This window comes from Anser anser (genome assembly GCF_964211835.1).
Source record: "Anser anser genome assembly, chromosome: 4".
Classification (NCBI taxonomy): Eukaryota; Metazoa; Chordata; class Aves; order Anseriformes; family Anatidae; genus Anser; species Anser anser.
The window spans coordinates 10,751,979-10,757,978 of NC_139724.1; positions in this window are offsets into that span (position 1 = coordinate 10,751,979).

The following is a 6,000-nucleotide window of genomic DNA, read 5'->3' on the forward strand; positions in this document are numbered from 1 at the left end:
GAAATTATACCATGAGATTTGCTAAATTAGGAGTTTTAGTTAATAAAGTTTTGTTATTTTTAGCAACCCTGTACCAATTTAAAATAATAAACTGTGATGAAAAATTAACAATAACATTAAATGTTTCACTGATGTTCCCTGTAATGTCTGTTGACTTGGGAAATAAATCATCAAAAGGATTTCTGAAGAACAAATTTAACAAAGAAATATATAATATGAGTGGCTTAGCTATATTCGGTACATAGACTTAAAATGTAACTCTACGTTCTCCCACATTAAATATTTAAATTCTCATAAGGAACAAAGATTGTGGGGGACACTGTCTCTTTTTCTTCAGGCATATTACATTTCAAAGCAAAGACGTCCTTAGGATCCAGCTAAAGACTAGATTTGTGATCTGTATTCTATTGTTTGGCCTCAAACTAATTGTAGCAGAAAATTAATTATGACCAACATTTCAAACTTAAAGTTTTAAAATGAATCTTGATCCTGAAGGGCAGGAGTTTCTCAGCATGTTACATATTGAGGCTCTAAGTGGCCTGATTTTTCAGAACTGCTTCACTTGTCTAACACATTAGCTTTTGATAGAACCAGATGGTGTTTAGGTCTCAATATTTCAAGGCACCTTGACACAGATCCTTCAACGCATTTCTGTATAATTCCAGCTGATTTTAATACTTCTGAGAGCCTGGGTACATAATAGCATATACTAAATTTAGGAGCCAAGATTTGGAAAATTATGTTTAAGAATTAAAACTGTGTGCATGACTGTAGCGAGCACTTGTTTATAGGGCAAACATAATATGAGGAGTAGAGAACAAAGGAAACCGTATTTTTTTTGTTTGTTTGTTAGCATGAATCTAAAACAGAAGGGAAAGATTGTACTAAACTTCTGGCCTATTTTTTTTTTTCGTTTTACAGACTGTGACATGTAAAAGGACTGCAAAGGTAAAAACCTGCTGAGTTATCTCAATCTGAAGTTTTCAAATATTTTTTGGAAGGGATATTGGGTCTATTTGCCTTTGATAACAAGTATCTGGAATGGCAGAGAAAAAAAAAGGAGATTAATCCTATGTATATAGCAGATTGTTATTTTTTTATTTTTATTTTTTTTTACTACTCAAACTGCACAAAGAGCATGAACTTTAATAATTAAAAGCAAAACAGCTTGAAATTAGAACTTGTTGACTTGACAGAATAGATCCCAAGTCTTCTGGAAGATTTTGCTTCTGCAAGGTAGGCAAATGGTGCATGGAAGAGTCTCATTTATTTCATGATGGCTTGTCACTGCAGGATGGTCATGCTGAGTATTCTCTAAAAGGACTAACTTGAAATATAAATGTCCTGTCCTTGACTTGTATTAAAACTCTTACACTTTCTGCAGTGTATCATAAATGCAAACACATTGCTTATACCTTCTGGTATCTTTGAGGTTTTTATGAAGGTATTTATAAACTGTAAAATAATAATAAAATATCTCAAATGCTGCACCTACTTTGTACTTGAACCCACTCTTGTTTTATATAACTGACTTTACTTCAAATATGGTTTTATATACAACTTTGGTTTAATATTTGCCTATAGGTTGACATGCTTTTGCCTGAATTTAACTAAAACAATCAGTAAAGTAATGCTGCGGTCAAAACCAGAGCAGTCTCTGACATCCACCACCCACAACAAATACTCATCTTCAGTTTTTTTTCCTTTGTTACATTAGTCCAAATATCTTTTACAAAAAGACTCCCTCTCCTTTGTCCCGATGTGAAATGAGGTCTGTGGTTTGTAGAGGGAAAAAAGTGAGAAATAAAGTGTCCTACTGTATTTTAATTCTTCTAATGGACTTTCAAGTCACCTTCAAAAATGGAGCATGAGTGTATTTCAAGGACAGCAATTTCCCCCACTAGCTGTATTATTCGCAACATTACAGAATCAGTAAGAGATTCTTTTGCTTTTGTTATAAACAGATATTATTGAGTTTTATTTTATGCTTCTGCTGTTAACATTAAAGTGTGAGGAGGAAACAGCAGGTTTCAGAGGAATGAAAATGAAGCGGCAACATCCGCAGAACAGCATGCTGATCTATAACCAATCTCACTTTCTATGCAACATCAGAGGTAAGTCTTAGTGTGCAATCAATGTCTCACATGAGTCTATATTGCCTGTAGGATCCTCTAGTGGCCCTGAGTGGACAGAGCAAGAAGTGCTCACTTTAAAGCTTGTCCAAGTGCAAAAAGGCTGCTTGGGTATCTCAGACTGTCTTAAGCAGATTTCCAGGCTGACAGATTGGCAATATTCAAACCTTTTTTCCTTTAATTTTCCTGGATTCTTTTGGCTCTGTTAGCATCCTATTCCTCTGAAAAACTCTGCTAGAATAACTTAAACCTCATCTTTTACTATCAGACTAGTCATAAAGTACTTTATGTAAAAAACAAAACAAAAAACTTACAACTTGTTACTCACTCAATATCCTAGCAGGAAAGGATCCATTCCCTTTTTGTTTGTTTGTTTGCTTTTTGAAAAATCAATTTCTTTAACTGTCTGAGCATTCAAGTGGAGTCATGTCATATTGGATCTGACTTTAGAGTGTTTATCCGTTTAAACTCACTATCAAGACATCACAGACATAAACAATATTTTCTTCTGAAACATAAGGATTTATTTATTTATTTATTTATTTACAGAATGACCTGCAGAGCATGGAGGTTTTAAATTGACACACACTTTGATTTGAAGGAAAATTATGGAGGCACTTGGATTTTCATTGTAGAGGAAATGAAGTAGTTGACCTTTTTTATGCTGCTCAATGTGATCTTTACTGTGAAATAATAATGATGGCACAACGACAACACTTACTGATTTGAGCTACACAGAATAATGAGGAAAAACATGTCCTTAGACCTGATTTTTCTGTAAAAATGAGCTGGTAATCCTCACAGGATTCCTCTAGTATACAATCAATAAAATTGCAACTGATTTATTCTTTAAATACTCATTCCTCACAGAAGGCAACAAACAAGAAGTAAATAGAAGAGCAAAACATAATATGAAGTACTCTCCTAAGGATTCAATATTCAAATCAGCTTGTGGAATGAAAAAAAAAAAATCAACAGTAAAATATAATTAAATACAAGTTAATCTTATTTAAAACTATGATGTATTTGAATTGTTTTAACTCTCCCACCATGAACACTGATAAAAATAATTGAAAGTAACCATTTCACTGTAAAACTGGAGACAGGCCAGAATCAGGCCTTTGTAAACAAACTCCAGAACCATACAGATGATTACACGTATTAGACACTGCAGTATTTTTTTCCAATAGAGATTGGTCAGATATGGAACCCTGTGCTTTGCAAAGTGCTAAAAACACACAGAGAAGAGTAGTGCTGAATGAGCAGAGAGGGAGACAACAAGAACTGACAGGTCTTTTCAGCTTCTTTTTTGTTTTCCTATTGGTCTATCAATAGGAAATGGAGAGAAATCCAATGAGTTTCCCACCTGAGAATGTTGCCGAATGCCAGACTGCTTAAAAAAATCACCAGGCTATAAGAGGTGATAGGAAAGAGTCACAAAAGGATTTCACTCTTACAATTGTTTAAGCTAATTATTAGCTTCAATTCTTAATTTGTTCCTCTTTGCCTAAATAATTCCTCCTTCTATTGCAAGGGAAAGAAGATGGAAGGCATTAAATTCTTCTTGCTTAAGTCCACTCCAAAGTTAGACTTCCCTCCAGTTTAACCAACAGTTCACAGAAACGAAGTCAAAAAGTTTGGTTTTGTGTTCCTCTTCATAAATCTTAAGGGTGTTTTTGTTTGTTTTCTTTTTTGTTTGTTTGTTTGTGTTTGCATTTTATATTTTAATAGATGAGGTATACCCCTTCAAGACAGCTTTAACGATTGTACAAAACAGCCTTGACGATGATGCTACGACGACTCGCCAAGGCAATCAGCTCCGGGTGGGCGCATTCTGCAGAAGAGCTGCAGATGGCAGAGTACAGGAGGGTTTCCTGAGCCAGGGCAGACCCAAGAGAGCACAGAGACTGGCCAGAGGTGGGCAGTTTGTGCGAGAGCAGCTGATGTGGCACAGGCAGGGCCAGCAATAACGGCAGCCACTCCCCACTCCTCCATAAGCACTCCCTGGGGTGCATGAGGGACCAGGAGCATGGCAAACGGAGTGGGCATAGTGCATCAACCAGGACATGGCATGGCATGGCATGACATTTAAGTGCCTCTGTAAGGGCACCCTGTGAGGGAGGGCCATTTTGCTGGCTGAACAGGAGGCACCAGGTACACTTTAACCCCGCACCTAGATTTGCGCAGACCAATGACACACACCTTTCCTGTTCGTTAAGGCAGAATGGTGAGCACTCGTCTCAGGGCAAAGGCTGCGACACTGGCTGAGTGGTCTGCACTGTCTACCCTATTGGTGATTGATGCTTCCACCCAGATGGAGCTACTGAGGGGTCAGGCTGCAGTTCAGACTTCAGACAGCTGGAAGTGCCTAGATCTTTCTCCTGGGGCAGGGACAGGCAGCACACCAGCCTGCAAAGGGTGTGCCCTGGTGGAGGACCTGCCACACCAAGTAGTCGAGCTGCAGGAGGCAGTGAGAAAGCTGCAAAGCATCAGGGAAGCTGAGGAGGAGTTAGACAGCTGGACCTAACACACACACACACAGACAGACAGACACACACACGCAAAGCTGGGGAGGGACTCTCTTTGAAGGAGGAATAGAACACAGAAGAATAACTTTAAACTGAAAGAGGGTAGATTTAGAGTAGCTATTAGGAAGAAATTCTTTACTGTGAGAATGGTGAGGACTGGAACAGGTTGACCAGAGAAGGTGTGGATGCCCCATCCCTGGAAGTGTTCAAGGCCGGTTTGGATGGGGCTTTGAGCTATGTGATCTTGAGTAAGCTGTCCCTGCCCATGGCAGGGGGGTTGGAATTAGATGATCTTTAAGGTGTCTTCCAACCCAAACTATTCTGTGATTCTATGAACTTACATAATGACCAAATTACCAAATTTCATTTTATGTTACTAAAATGCCACATTAGCAACATTTGGTATAACTCAGAACAAAGAAAATTATGTACCAACAGAAGCAAGCTTGCATTAGTGTTTGTATTTTCTCACTCTCATGTTTGTTAATCCTTTCAGAAACTGAATACCATATTGTTCATTCACAGTGCTCATAAATTACTTATTTCCTTGATATTCATTAACATTTTCTTTTTCTTTGGTGGTGGATTCATAAATAGACATCTTCATTTTTTTCCCTTTATTATCTTGCCTGTACAAGTAATTGAATAATATTAGTTACAGAAAGAATGCCATGATCTAATGTAAGAAAACAGATGGTTATTTAAAATTACTTAGTTCTAATGTTTAGTTAAGAAACATCCTTAATAACCATAAATGTGATGGTAATTAGGCATAATTTATTCATGTATCCCTCTGAATATTTGATGACGATTTATTTGAGAAAACTAGGCTCCTCTGCATGTTATTATATTTATATGCTACAAAGCTAAAAAGATTTAACTATTTATATCTATAGATTTTTATTTATTTATTTAGTAGTCTTATTCAGAAGAAAAGAATAACACTTCTGTTTTAGTTCAAAAGTTTTTCTGCTGGTAAATTAATTTTGTCAAGTGGTAAAAGAACTGGGAACTTAAAAATAAATAAATAAAACTTATTTATGACAACAGAAATGGTATTCAATCTATATCTTTATATCCACAGGAATATAGAAGCTGTCTGAAAACTATTTTAGTTACATTTTAAAATAGTTAAGACAGACAAACTGGAAATGCATTTACAGTTTAAATAACTATTTTCAGTGCTATGTACAGCACTGAATAGTATCTCTTTTCTGAAAACAACAACTATACTCAATATTCAATATATAGTATTGAAACTCCTATGTCAGTAATTTCAATTACTTTCCTTGAAATGCATTACCGTAAAACCTTCTCTACAATTAGACACCCCAGGTGTA